This window comes from Eschrichtius robustus, chromosome 3 (genome assembly GCF_028021215.1).
Source record: "Eschrichtius robustus isolate mEscRob2 chromosome 3, mEscRob2.pri, whole genome shotgun sequence".
Lineage (NCBI taxonomy): Eukaryota > Metazoa > Chordata > Mammalia > Artiodactyla > Eschrichtiidae > Eschrichtius > Eschrichtius robustus.
Window position 1 is genome coordinate 55,189,354 of NC_090826.1, and position 13,708 is coordinate 55,203,061.

A 13,708-nucleotide genomic window follows, 5' to 3' on the forward strand; every position below is an offset into this window, starting at 1 on the left:
AGGCAGGACGTAACAAAATAATAGCCATATATCACCGCATTGAGGAGTGCTCTGAAAGCCTTTTGTCAAACTGCACAGTCCTTTCCCAACGCAGGAGTAAAGTGCAGTTATAAGATGGCTCTGTTTGCTTGAAGGTGGCACCGCAAGAGTTACTGCAAAGAAACCAAATGGAAGTTCATGACGCACCTGACATTTGGAACAGTGAAATATATTAGGTGTATGAAACCTGGTGAGAGCTGAGTGCCCACTGAGGCCACAGGGCTATATACCCCTGGTCTGGGATGGGCTTGTAGGGCCCTGGGGACTATGGCCCAGGAAGGCAAAGCATGTGAGGCACTCGCCACTCCCTCTAGGGACTGCATCAGGTCCTCACATGAAGCTTCCAGGATGGCATTTTAGTTTGTAGTAGGAGCAAGTTAGAGCTGTTGGTTTGGCTTCTGTTCATAGCTGCAGGCTAGCTTTCTTCTGTCATTGCTGGGTCCTGCCCACCTCTAACAATTATCGGACCTGGGGCATGAGCACAAGTGGAGGCCCACATACCACACATCTACATATTTAAATGTTGTAAATCAGGCTAGCAAACTGTTCAGTGAAATATGTTCTGTCCTCCCACATTGACACATATACCTTCATAATGACAAAAGTTAAAAATACATGCAAAATTATGGTTTGTATATGACTGGAAGCCAGGTACTATCAAAAATGGCTACTTTAATCATTCTTCTTCATGTCTGGATATTCTGTAAATGGAGCCAGAGATATTACATGTAATTCATAGATTGTTACATATTAGTTCCATTAAAACTTTTTTTATTGCCTTCATTTCAGCAGAATGAATACCTATGTTGTTCTAAACAAGATTTTCACATAGTGTGTGAAAATTCTTTGGACATTCTTTGGCTTGTAGGTGCATCACCCCATTTTCTGCTTTGATACTCGCATGGCATTCTCCCTGTGTGTGTCTCCAAATTTCCCCTTTCCATAAGGACACCAGTCATATTGTATTTGGACCCATCCCAATGACCCCTTTTAAACATGATTACAGGGGTAACAGATTACCTCTGTAATCAAGTTACCCTGTTTCCAAATAAGATCACATTCTGAGCCGTTGGGGATTATGACTTCAACATGTGAATTTAAGGGCACACAATTTGACTCATAACATGTAATATTACAAAATTTTTCTCAGCCATGTGAAACTGTTGCAAATATACTCTCATTTGTGAGAACTTTCAGAAGCACTGATTGGAATACAAAGCAAAACAGGAAAATGGATGCTCGGGTATACTGGGAATGATAGTTTGTGGTACAAGAATCTATTGCATTCAGACTGGGAAGAAGAATTTGACAAGTTGATTAATTTATCTTTTCTCTTACTGAAGTGCTTTTTTTTTTTTTCTTGTTTAAGCTACTATTTTTTTTTAAACATCTTTATTGAAGTATAATTGCTTTACAATGGTGTGTTAGTTTCTGCTTTATAACAAAGTGAATCAGTTATACGTATACATATGTTCCCATATCTCTTCCCTCTTGCGTCTCCCTCCCTCCCATCCTCCCTATCCCACCCCTCTAGGTGGTCACAAAGCACCGAGCTGATCTCCCTGTGCTATGCAGCTGCTTCCCACTAGCTATCTATTTTACGTTTGGTAGTGTATATATGTCCATGCCACTCTCTCACTTTGTCACAGCTTCCCCTTCCCCTTCCCCCTCCCCCCTCCCCATATCCTCAAGTCCATTCTCTAGTAGGTCTGTGTCTTTATTCCTGTCTTGCTCCTAGTTTCTTCATGACCTTTTTTTTTTTTCTTAGAGTCCATGTATATGTGTTAGCATATGGTATTTGTCTTTCTCTTTCTGACTTACTTCACTCTGTATGACAGACTCTAGGTCCATCCACCTCACTACAAATAACTCAATTTTGTTTCTTTTTATGGCTGAGTAATATTCCATTGTATATACGTGCCACATCTTTATCCATTCACCTGTTGATGGACACTTAGGTTGCTTCCATGTCCTGGCTATTGTAAATAGAGCTGCAATGAACATTTTGGTACATGACTCTTTCTGAATTATGGTTTTCTCAGGTTATATGCCCAGTAGTGGGATTGCTGCGTCGTATGGTAGTTCTATTTTTAGTTTTTTAAGGAACCTCCATACTGTTCTCCATAGTGGCTGTATCAATTTACATTCCCACCCACAGTGCAAGAGGGTTCCCTTTTCTCCACACCCTCTCCAGCATTTATTGTTTGTAGATTTTTTGATGATGGCCATTCTGACCGGTGTGAGATGATATCTCATTGTAGTTTTGATTTGCATTTCTCTAATGATTAATGATGTTGAGCATTCTTTCATGTGTTTGTTGGCAATCTGTATATTTTCTTTGGATAACTGTCTGTTTAGGTCTTCTGCCCATTTTTGGATTGGGTTGTTTGTTTTTTTGATATTGAGTTTCATGAGCTGCTTGTAAATTTTGGAGGTTAATCCTTTGTCAGTTGCTTCATTTGCAAATATTTTCTCCCATTCTGAGGGTTGTCTTTTCGTCTTGTTTATGGTTTCCTTTGGTGTGCAAAAGCTTTTAAGTTTCATTAGGTCCCATTTGTTTATTTTTGTTTTTATTTCCATTTCTCTAGGAGCTGGGTCAAAAAGGATCTTGCTGTGATGTATGTCATAGAGTGTTCTGCCTATGTTTTCCTCTAAGAGTTTGATAGTGTCTGGCCTTACATTTAGGTCTTTAATCCATTTTGAGTTTATTTTTGTGTATGGTGTTAGGGAGTGTTCTAATTTCATACTTTTACATGTACCTGTCCAGTTTTCCCAGCACCACTTATTGAAGAGGCTGTCTTTTCTCCACTGTATATTCTTGCCTCCTTTATCAAAGATAAGGTGACCTGAAGTGCTTTTGCCACTGCAATCCTTCCTGCTCTCCAAGCAGTGTCCATCACTTCCACTGGCAGTGGCACAACTCACAAACCTTCACAGTATACAATCATGGTTGTCTTCTGTTTCAAGGACATAGGGTAAGAGATGTTAGAGAAGTGATCCCTAGGACCAGGGCAGTGTTAGTCGGTCACGGGAATGGATGTTTAAGGCTTGGATCACTGTGCCAGCACTAAGTGCCAGATCCCAAGAGTCAGAGATGTACTGCCTCTGTGTACTCTATGTGTATTCTACGCTTATTCAATTTATTTTCTATGTACTTTTTGTATGTGGGCCCGGGACAGGGGCCTTCTTCTTTTTCTTTTTTCTTTTAATAACAATTTTACTGAGATATAGTTCACATGCCATAATATTCACGATTTTAAAGTGTAAAGTTCAGTGTTTCTAATATATTCACAGTGTGGTGTAACCTTCACTACTATCTTATTTTAGAATATTTTCACCATCTCATAAAGAATCTCCTCCCAGTCCCTGATAACCTCTAGTCTGCTTTCTGTCTCTATGAATTTGCCTGGTCTATATATTTCATATAGGTAGAATCATGCAATATTTGTCCTTTTGTGTCTGGCTTCTTTTATCTAGCATACTGGTTTCAGGGTTCATCCACATTGTAGCATGTGTCGGTACTTCATCCTTTTTTATGGCTGAATAATGTTCCATTGTATTCCATGTTTTGTTTATCCATTCATCTATTGGTGGACTTTTGGGTTACTGTCACTTTTTGCCTATTCTGAATAATGCTGCAATGTTCATGTACAAGTTTTTGTGGGGTGTGTGTTTTCTGTTCTCTTGAATGTATACCTAGGAATGGAGTTCCAGGGGCATATGGTATTTCTATGTTTAACTTTTTGAGGAACTGCAAAACTCTTTTCCAAAGGGCTGTACCATTTTATGTGCCATTTTATACTCCTACAAAGAATGTATGAAGGTTCCAATTTCTCCTATTTTCCTTCTATTTATTTTTAATTATTATAACCATCCTAGTGGATGTGCAGTTGTGATTTTTTTTCATTGTGATTTTGATTTGCATTTTTCTAATGCCTAATGATGTTGAACATCTTTTCATGTGCTCATTAGCCATTTGTATGTCTTCTTTGGAGAAATGGCTGTTCAAATTCTTTGCCCATTTTTAAATTGGGTTTTTTGCCTTTTTATTCTTGAGTTGTAAGAGTTCTTCACATATTTTGGATACTGTACCCTTATCAGATATATGACTTGCCAGTATTTTCTCCCATTCTATGGGTGTCTTTTCATTTGCTTAACAGTGTTCTTTGAAACAAAAAAGTTTTAAATTTTGATGAAGTTCAATTTATTATTATTTTTATTTGGTTGCTTGTGCTTTTGAGAAACCATTGCCTGATACAGGAGCACAAAGATTTATTCCTATCTTTTCTTCTCACTTTTATAGTTTTAGTTCTTACATTTAGGTTTTTGGTTCATTTTGAGTTAAATTTTGTCTATGGTATGAGGTAGGAATCCAGATTCATTCTTTTGCACATGGAAATCCAGTCTTCTCAACACCATTTGTGGAAAAGACTATTCTTTACCTATTGAATTGTCTTGGCACCCTGTTAAGAACCAATTGACCATAAATGTATGTGTTTATTTCTGGACTCTCAATTCTACTCCATTGATTGATGTCAGTATTCTTTATGCCAGTTTCACACAGTCTTGATTACTGCAGTTTTGTAGTAAGTTTTGAAATCAGGAAATGTGAGTCCTCTCTTTCAGTCAGTGTTCTACTGGAAAAACAGAGCCAGAGATTTATTGCAAGGAGTTGGCTTATGTGATTGTGTGGGCTAGCTAGCCAAGTCTGAAATCCGTAGGGTAGGGTGTCAGGAGGAGCAGGCTAGACTCTCCTCGCCGGGTACTCATGCTGCAGTCCACAGATATAATTTCCTCTTCATCAAGGAAGCCTTACTTCTGTGCTAAAGGCCTTTCACCTGATTGGCTCGAGCTCACTCATTTATGGAGGATGATTTCCTACAGTTAGTCAGCTGACTGTAGATGTTAATCACATCTACAAAGTACCTTCACAGCAACACCTAGACTAGTGTTTGAACACCTGGGAACTATACCTTGCCAAGTTGACACATAAAACTGACCATCACATCCTCCAAAATTGTTCTTCTTTTTGAAGATTTTTTTCCCCCTATTCTGAGTTCCCTTGCATTTCCATATGAATTTTAAGGACAGCTTGTTAATTTCTGCCTAGAGGCCCGCTGGGTTTTTGATACGCATAGCATTGACTCTATAGATCAGTTCGGAGAGTATTGTCATCTAAACAATATTGAATCTTCCAGTGCATGAACATGAGGTGTCTTTCTATTTAATTTCTTTCAGTAATGTTTTGTAGATTTCAGTGTACAAGTTTTACTCTTTTATGTTAAATTTATTCCTAAATATTTTATTATTTTTCTTGCTATTGTATATGGAATTGTTTTCTTAATTTAGTTTTCAGATTATTCATTGCTACTCTGTAAAGATACAACTGATTTTTGTAAGTCGATTTTATATCTTATACCCTTACTAAACTCATTTATTAGCTCTGTGTGTGTGTGTGTGTAGCTTCCTTAGTATTTTCTATCATACGATCATGTCATCTGCAAATAGAAACTGTTTTAGTTCTTTCTTTTCAATCTAGATGCCTTTTATTTCTTTTTCTTGTCTAATTGCTGTGACTAGAGCCTCCTGTACAATGTTAAATAGAATTCGTGAGAACAAACATTGTCTTTTCCCTGATCTTAAGGGAAAATCTTTCATGATGCTAGCAGTGGGTTTTTTGTAAATACCTTTTATCAGGCTGAGGAAGTTCTGTCCTTTTCCTATTTTGTTGAGTATTTTTTATTATGAAAGGGTGTTGGATTTTGTCAAATGCTTTTTCTGTGTCTATTGAGATGATCACAATTTTTTGGTCCTTTATTATATATTAGTGTCGTATACTACATTGATTAATTTTTAATGTTAAACCAAGCTTACATTCCTGGAATAATTTCCAGTTAGTCGTGATGTATAATTCCTTTTTATATGTTGCTGGATTCAGTTTGCTAGTAATTTTTTTGAGAATTTTTGCATCTATGTTTATAAAAGGTATTGGTCTGTAGTTTCCTTTTTGTATGATGTCTTTGTCTAATTCTGATGTCAGGATAATACTGACCTCTTAGAATGAGAAGTATTCTCTTCTATTTTTGAGGAAGAGTTTGTGAAAATTCTTCCTTAAATGTTTGGTTAAAATTCACCAGTAAAGCCATTTGGGCCTGAACTTTTCTTTGTGGGAAGTTTCAAAATTACTGATTCGACTTCTTTACTTGTTATAGGTCTATTCAGGTTTTCTGTTTCTTTATGAGTCAGTTTTAGTGGTGTGTGTCTTTCTAGGAATTTGTCCATTTCATCTAGATTATCTAAGTTGTTGGTATATAGTTGTTTATAGTTTCTCTTATGTTTTATAAAATTTCTGTAATATCAGTTGTGATTTAGCTCCTTTCATACCTAAATTTAGTAACTTGTATTTTCTTTTTCTTTTTTTTCTTGGTGAAACTAGCTAGTCTAGCTAAAGGTTTGTTAATTTTATCAATCTTTTCAAAGAACTACCTTTTGTTGAAAACTGGGCATTTAAATAATGTAATGTGGCAACTCTAGAAATCAGATCACTTCCCTTCTAATGTTGCCGTGTGTTGTTGTTGTTCCTGTTTGTTTAGTGACTTTCCTGGAATAATTCTGAATAGTCTATATTCCCCCATCATGTGTGGCTACTGAAGTCTCTGCTCAGTTAGCTCAGTGATCAGCTAACAATTGGACAGAGATTTCTTTAAACCAATGTCTCCCATCCTTTGCCGAGGGGCTCCATGTGTGTTTTGGGGGATTACCTTTAGCACTCCAGCAGTTTATAATTCTGCCTTTGCTTTCATTTCCTGCTTGAGCATGGCCTCAAAGTTAGCCAGGGCTTTCTCAGGTCTTTCCTGGGCATGCACACAACCCCTCACATGAGTGCATCCTTCTACATCCCCAGGAGTATGTCAGAGGTTTTCAAAGCCTGCCTATAAACATCTCATTCCTTAGATCCTCCCTTTGAGCTTTTGAGCCTTTTGGCCAGGCTCTTCTTTTCCCCAACTGGTATTGTTACCCCAGACAACTATGAGTTTTTTTCAACAAATGTCCTGGAGCTAGGGCTTTTCCCACTGAGAAGCCCTGAGTCCAGTCAAAAGAAATAATCAAGCCCTGTGAATGGGGCTTTTCCAGAATGCTGCTGGACGGGGCAAGTCATGCCGGTTCTCTGGAGATGTGGCTTTTGAGGCGCTCCAACCTGTCTGCCTCCTCCAGTGACTGCTAGGCTGCTGGCCTTCACAGCTGCTGTTGGGGGTAAGCTGCTGCTTTTCAAGGCTACTGCAGAACCCAGAAGAGGGAGATGAGAATAGGGCAAGTTAAAATTCCATAGGACTCTGACCTTACCAAATTTAAGTGTTTTTTCTTGAATAAACGCTCCTCAGAGTATTACAAGCCTTTGGCTAATTTCCAGAGTTATGAAAATGTTGATTTTCACAATTTTTTTTGCCACTATTGATGCTTTTATGGAGGAACAGATTTTTGGAGGTCCTTACTCTGTCATTCCATATTTCCTGCCTTCACCTGGGCATCTTACTGATGTCACGGACAATACAGGGTGGGTGCTGTCTTAGGAGGCCAGTGAGGCCCCAGGGTGTTGTTCCATATGATGACAGCTTCCCTTTGTTGAACTTCTTCCCCCAATAAGGCAACGGATGGGATTTTTTTACATACATCACCTCTCTGCTCCAAAACAGCTCTCCAGGGAAGATGTTTTGATCCCCATATTATTGAAAAGGCTCACACAAGTTAAATGGCTTTAATTGGACCTAGTTCATATTCGACTTCTTCAGTTTTAATCTTCTGGGATCATTAAATTTATTAGGTGACCCCAGTGAGGCCTGGGGAGCACCAATACTATATCACTCATGTTTGCCTGAGGTCTCCTGGTATATATCTTGAGCTATCTAACAGGCAAACAGATCCAGTACAGCAAACACTAAGCATCAGTTCAGTCCAACAAATAGTTATCAGTCACCTACAAAATGCCAGGCTCTTGTCCAAGCTCTCTGGAAACTACAAAGACCAAGCTTTTCCCTCCAACTGCTTACCCAGTGTGCTGGGGCCTTCCGCTGCCTCAGCAAGTGCTTCTGACCCCTCCACCCCCTCTTCTCCATCTCCCCTGCCACCCTCCTCTCGGCCACTCTCATATCCCGTTTGAAATTTGCACTAAGGCTGCTTAACCTTCTTCCACCCTTGTCTCCTACAGGCGATTTCTCATCACAGAAACCAGAGTGAGCTTTTAAAAATAACTTCTGCCCTATTAGGCCGCTCACCCCCCAGGACTTCCCATTTGGATTGATTCCCAACTTCTTGCCCTGATGTGTAAGGCTCCCTGCCTCCCTCTGTGGCCTCCCACCTCTGACATTCAACTCCAGCCACGCTGGCCGTGGTTCTTTCTGTTCCTTGGACTCTCCAGGCTTGTTCTGCAGGCCCTAGGATTTCTGTGTTATCCCTTCTCTCTGCCTAGCAGGCTTTGTCCCAAGATCTTGGCATGACTCACTCCTTCTTGTCATTCAGTGCTCATCTAAAATGTCACCTCCTCAGATATGACCCCTGAATCTAAAGTAGCCCCAGGCACTTTCTATCATATAACCCTGCTTCATTTATATCAGAGTTTTTATCACTACCTAACATTTTCTTTTTTTATTTATTTGTTTGTCTGCAAACTAAGCTTCATGAGGTCAGGGCACTGTCTGCTTCATATACCAGTCTATCCCAGTCCTAGAACATAGCCAGCATTCAGTAAATAGTCACTAAAAAAAAAAAAAAAAGGAGGTGGGGGGAGAAAAACAACATGTAAGCATCCTTTTCTACAAGATGGCGATAACAGTACCTATCCTATAGGATTGTCATTGGCAGTAATGAGACTATGGCTATGGAGTACTTAACACCTAGTAGAACTCAATAAGTATTCCTCCAATGAGTGAGATAATATTTGTTGACTGACTACACTGTTCCACTATTTTCTGACACATGAAAAATCCCAGCATGGGGCCTGGTAGATAATTAGAGTGCAGTGAATTTAAGTTGTATTTCTTTTCTTTAATCCTGTCAGGTATCCTGCAGAATCAGTCTGTAGAAAGATCATGGTTTTAAAAAAGGTGTCTCATAGGGTTGTCGTAAAGGTTAAATAATAAGATGATGCGTGTAAAGTAGGTAGCACTGTACCTAGCACATATTAGAAGCTTCATAATATTGGCTGATGTCACCATCATCATCACTGCTATTTTAACAAAGAGGCTATGCCTTCTTTCCAGCTAGAGTCCTTCTGGACGGTATATCCTGCTGTGAACACCAGCCAGGGACCTTGAAGCCTTTATTCCCTTTCCTCTCATTGGCCTTTGGCTTAAGTCCCTTTCTGCAGAAAGACAGAGTGACCAGCTTTGGATGAATTTTTTCCTTCTCTTATCTCAGCCACAGTGAAGAAGTGTAGCTGGGTGCCGGCCCAGCCCAAGAAGTGATAATGTAATTTTCAATTCAAGATAAACTTAAGGCCAACTTTCAACACAGCTACTCAGGCAGTTCAAGGGTGGAGATGCCCTGCAGAGGGGAGACAGGGAAGTCCGTCAGCAGCTGGCCCAAGACACAGGGGGCCACGGCTCCAAGGGAAGTAGCTAACCTCCATCTCTTCATCAAACCGCTTGAGACTCAGTCCTCTGCAGAGAAGGGGCAGAGGGAGGGAATGTGGAGAGATTAGATAAGAAGGATTTCCCAATCCCACTGGGGGATGGATCCAAAAGTACAGAAGGTTGAGAAGCCAAGTTCTTATATCCCAGTCCACCCCCATCACTCAACAATTCCTGCTGTATGACTAAGGTGTGGAAAGCTTCCAATTAGAACGATACTTGTGAATATTGGCAAAGTGTATGTGTGTGTGCAGGGCACATTTAAAGGGAGAAGAGGGAAGATAAGTCCTTGCTTTCTAGGTGCACATGCTCTGAAATGAGCTTCTCAGTCTATGTGTTAGTCATAAATGTATCCCCACACCTAACACAGCACCTAGCACATAGTAGGTGCTCAACAAATGTGTATTAAATTGAATATCTAAGAGTCTCTGTCCTGAAATATTTTCTCCACATATGACAAGGTTTTATTAATTTGCTTGACACATTTTTATCTAGTTCCTTCTATGTTCCAGTCTTCTGATTCTTAGAAGCTGTTTTTAAGTCATACAAGTGGATGCCAGGCAACAAAACCAATCTAGAAGTCCTCATTCAACATGATTTATACTTTCCTTTCCTGTATTTATGAGCTCTAATATCAGCTTCTGCTATAAGTTACAGAGCCAGTACTTTTCTCAAGAAATAGTAAACATCTCTACCCCAGTTCTGGCTGTGGGTGAACAGGAAGCCCCAGAGGAATCAGAGTGTGGTTTCGAGCACTGCTTCTTAAATTAATGTGATGCACATGTAAGTCACCTGGGGTCTTGTTAAAATGCAGATTCCGAAGGTGTAGGTCTGGGGTGGGGCCTGAGGTTCTGCATCGCTAGCAGGCTCCTAGCAGGTACAGGTTCTCGTGCTGCTGGTCCACAAACTTTGAGAAGCAAGGGTCTAGAGAAAAGGCAGCTGTCTGGATTCTGGTCCTTTCTGTGTCATTCACTAACCAGTGAGCCTAGACAGAATGCTTACCTCCTTTGGGCCTCAGTTTCTTTATTGGCAAACTGAAGAACCTGAGTTCAGTGTGATCCAAGAGTTCTTCTAACTCTTAATTTTATGGCTCATTGACTCAATTTGCTGTTTCCTTTATTATAGTAAGATCTCTTCGAGTTCTGAATTTCATGCAGTTTGCTCTTGCGTTCTCTTTCTCTGCTTTGAGGTGTTAATTGTCCTCTTTTTATCTGTCATGTACATCCATCCTGCCCATTCCAAGCATGATGGTGTATAGTTAGATCAATCAGTGAGAATGATTTTGCAGAGAACTTCCACGTAGGAACCCTCACCATCACCACCACCAGATTCTGCAGTGGTGTGATACTGTGCCCTTCTGGGTGAAGAGGAAATAACTATTCGTTCTGCTGGTCAGTAGCAGGCTCTGCTCGCCTCGGTTACATACAGCAGCATTTTCCTGCCATATTTCTTCACTAGGCTCCTGCCTTGAGGGCTGAGTTCCTCTGCTTAAAGTTAAGCAAGGGGATCACAGCAGGTAACAGTGTGATGTAGTATTGGAGACAGCCCTCTGGTGTCTTCACGTGGGCATCTTTAAAGCACTGATCAGATGACCTTGTTGCCTGACTGGCAGGCCCTGAAGGCTTATAGGAAAATAAGGACACTGGTTTGCATGTGTGACTTGTGAATACAGGGTCATTACTGATTCATATACTCATAGAGCGCTACAAGAGAAACAACCAAATCTTACGACAAACACAATAAATGAAATGTGATGAATAATCTTGACTCTGCTAAAGGTTGGTGATGCTACTCAAAGATCAGCAACAGATAGAAGCTGCAGCCATGCCTAGACTGGCAGGACAAAGGGTAGAGGCAGTTTTACCGGAGCCCGGGAATAGGGTCATCTGTGAAGGTCGGGATATTGGCAAGCCTGTCCCGTGGGCACTGGGGTTCCCCCTGATCTCCCAGGGCAGAAAGAAGGGGGAAGGCACCTTGGCTTCTCCCTTCCTCCCCACTTCCAAATGCCATTAGGGGAACTCTACAAGAAGCCAGCTGACACAGGAAGCCTGAGAATTGCAGCCTGCAGAGGTCGCCTCCCTTGTGCATGCTGAGCTGAGCAGGGGAAGGGGGAGGAATGGATCTGAGGGCACAAAGCACCAACATTAATACCCCAGATTGATTTCCATGCCACTAGAAAGCTGGAGTGGAGGCAGGCTAGGAGGCAACCGTGAGTCAAAGATAGCATATACAAAGTTGCTGTCCCTGCCTGATCTACGGGTGGAACCATCCAGTGGACAGTTTGGGTTGTGGAACTGGGACCTGGGATAGAAATCAGGACTGAAGGGGTAGGCATGGTAGTCATTTTGCCTAAGTTGATGGGCAAAGCTTTGCAGGGGGTGAAATTCCCAAGAGAGATTGTAAAAAGGAACAAGAATAAGAAGACCCCTTACATTTGTATGACTGTAATTTTCAGAACTTTTTTTCCTATGTCTTTTGACCTTACAGCCATCCAATAGCTTTGACAGCATAGCCTGGTGCTCTACTTTCCTGCCTAGAAATATAGACAAATTGATAAATGATCATGTCTGTGCTTTTTCTTATCATAGTAAGTTCTTTTAAATTGTGTAGAGAGGTGCTCAGAGTCTAGATCTCAATGTTTATGAACTCTTGGAGGCTAAAAACAAAGACAGAAAACTTCTAGAAATTTGCTTCTTGGGACTCTACAGACAGAATTTGCTAATAACTGGGGTAAACACGTACTGAGTGCTATTCTGTTGAAGAAACTATGGCTCTGACTGGACTTTCTCTGAACTTACAACATCCTTCTCATGATTTACTGACTTCTGAACATTGACACTTCGGTCTCTGAAGAGGGTATAAAGAATTTTTTTCAGTTAAACAAAAACAACAACAGCAAAAAAAAGAGTGCTATTCTGTGCCAGGCATCTTTCTAAAACCTTGCGTGAGGATGCGCTCATCAAATCCTTTGGTGTAGGCATTATTAGTTCCCCATTATACAGATTAAGTAACTCACTGTGTCTTAGTCAGTCCAGGCTGATATAACAAAGTACCATAGACTGGGTGGTCTTTAAGCAACAGAAATCTATTTCTTACAGCTCTGGAGGCTGGAAGTCCGAGATCTATTGATAGTTGCTAACATGGTCGGGTTCCGGTGAGACCTCTTTTGCAGGTTGAAGACTGCCGTCTTCTCGTTGTATCCTCCTATGGTGGAAAGAGAGCAAGAGAGCTCTCTGGGGTCCCTTTTGTAAGGGCACTAATTCTATTCATGAGGGCTTCACTCTCATGGCTTAATTACCTCCCCAAAGCCTTACCTTCTAATAACATCCCTTTGGAGGTTAGATTCCAAGACATGAATTTTGCCAGGACGCAAACATTTAGGCAATGCACCCACTCAAGGAGACACAGCTAGCAAAGGATGAAGCCTCACTCGGAGCCCAGGCAAGTGGACCCCAGGGCTCAGGCTTTAGCCAGTCAGCTCTATGCCTCCTCTGTGGGGAGACAATCAGTTGATGAACTCTTACATGAATCTCACATTAGCTACCTAACGTGTCTGACTGCTAAAAGGACTCCCGGCACTCAGTTTACCCTCATGAAACAGTCTTATTACAGGCAAGGGATACAGCACAGCAACAGCAGGACGTGCATATGCAATGCAGGGGGTCCAGAGATCTCAGGTGTAAGTTTTGTCTTACAACTGGTTGCACAGGACACCCTTTGTCTCAAGGTCTCAAACCTCTACTGACCTGCATGTGAAGCATCTGGGTACCAAGAAGCCCAAAGTCAGCTCATCGTGGAGGTCCTTTCTTAGTGAGATGGTCACATAGGCACATTCCAGCCACGTGACACAACTCAACCGATGAAACTCCAAGACCCCACTGAAACCAGGTGCAAATCATAAATCCAATTATTGTTACTAAATGATGCTGACAGGCCAATATACCCTGCCCTAAGTTGAACTCATGGTTACAGACCATCATTTATCTTTAGTAAATACATTCCATAGTGATTGCCAGTGGTTGCTAGAATTAGAAGATTAGCCA

The 13,708-nt window shown here is 40.9% G+C and overlaps 1 protein-coding gene across 5 annotated transcripts in view; it reads left to right on the plus strand.

Moving 5' to 3' along the window:
- The window catches only part of ROR1 (receptor tyrosine kinase like orphan receptor 1), a 401,514-nt gene that overhangs the window by 276,128 nt on the left and 111,678 nt on the right, over positions 1 to 13,708 (plus strand). The gene's annotated exons all lie outside the window — the stretch shown is intronic.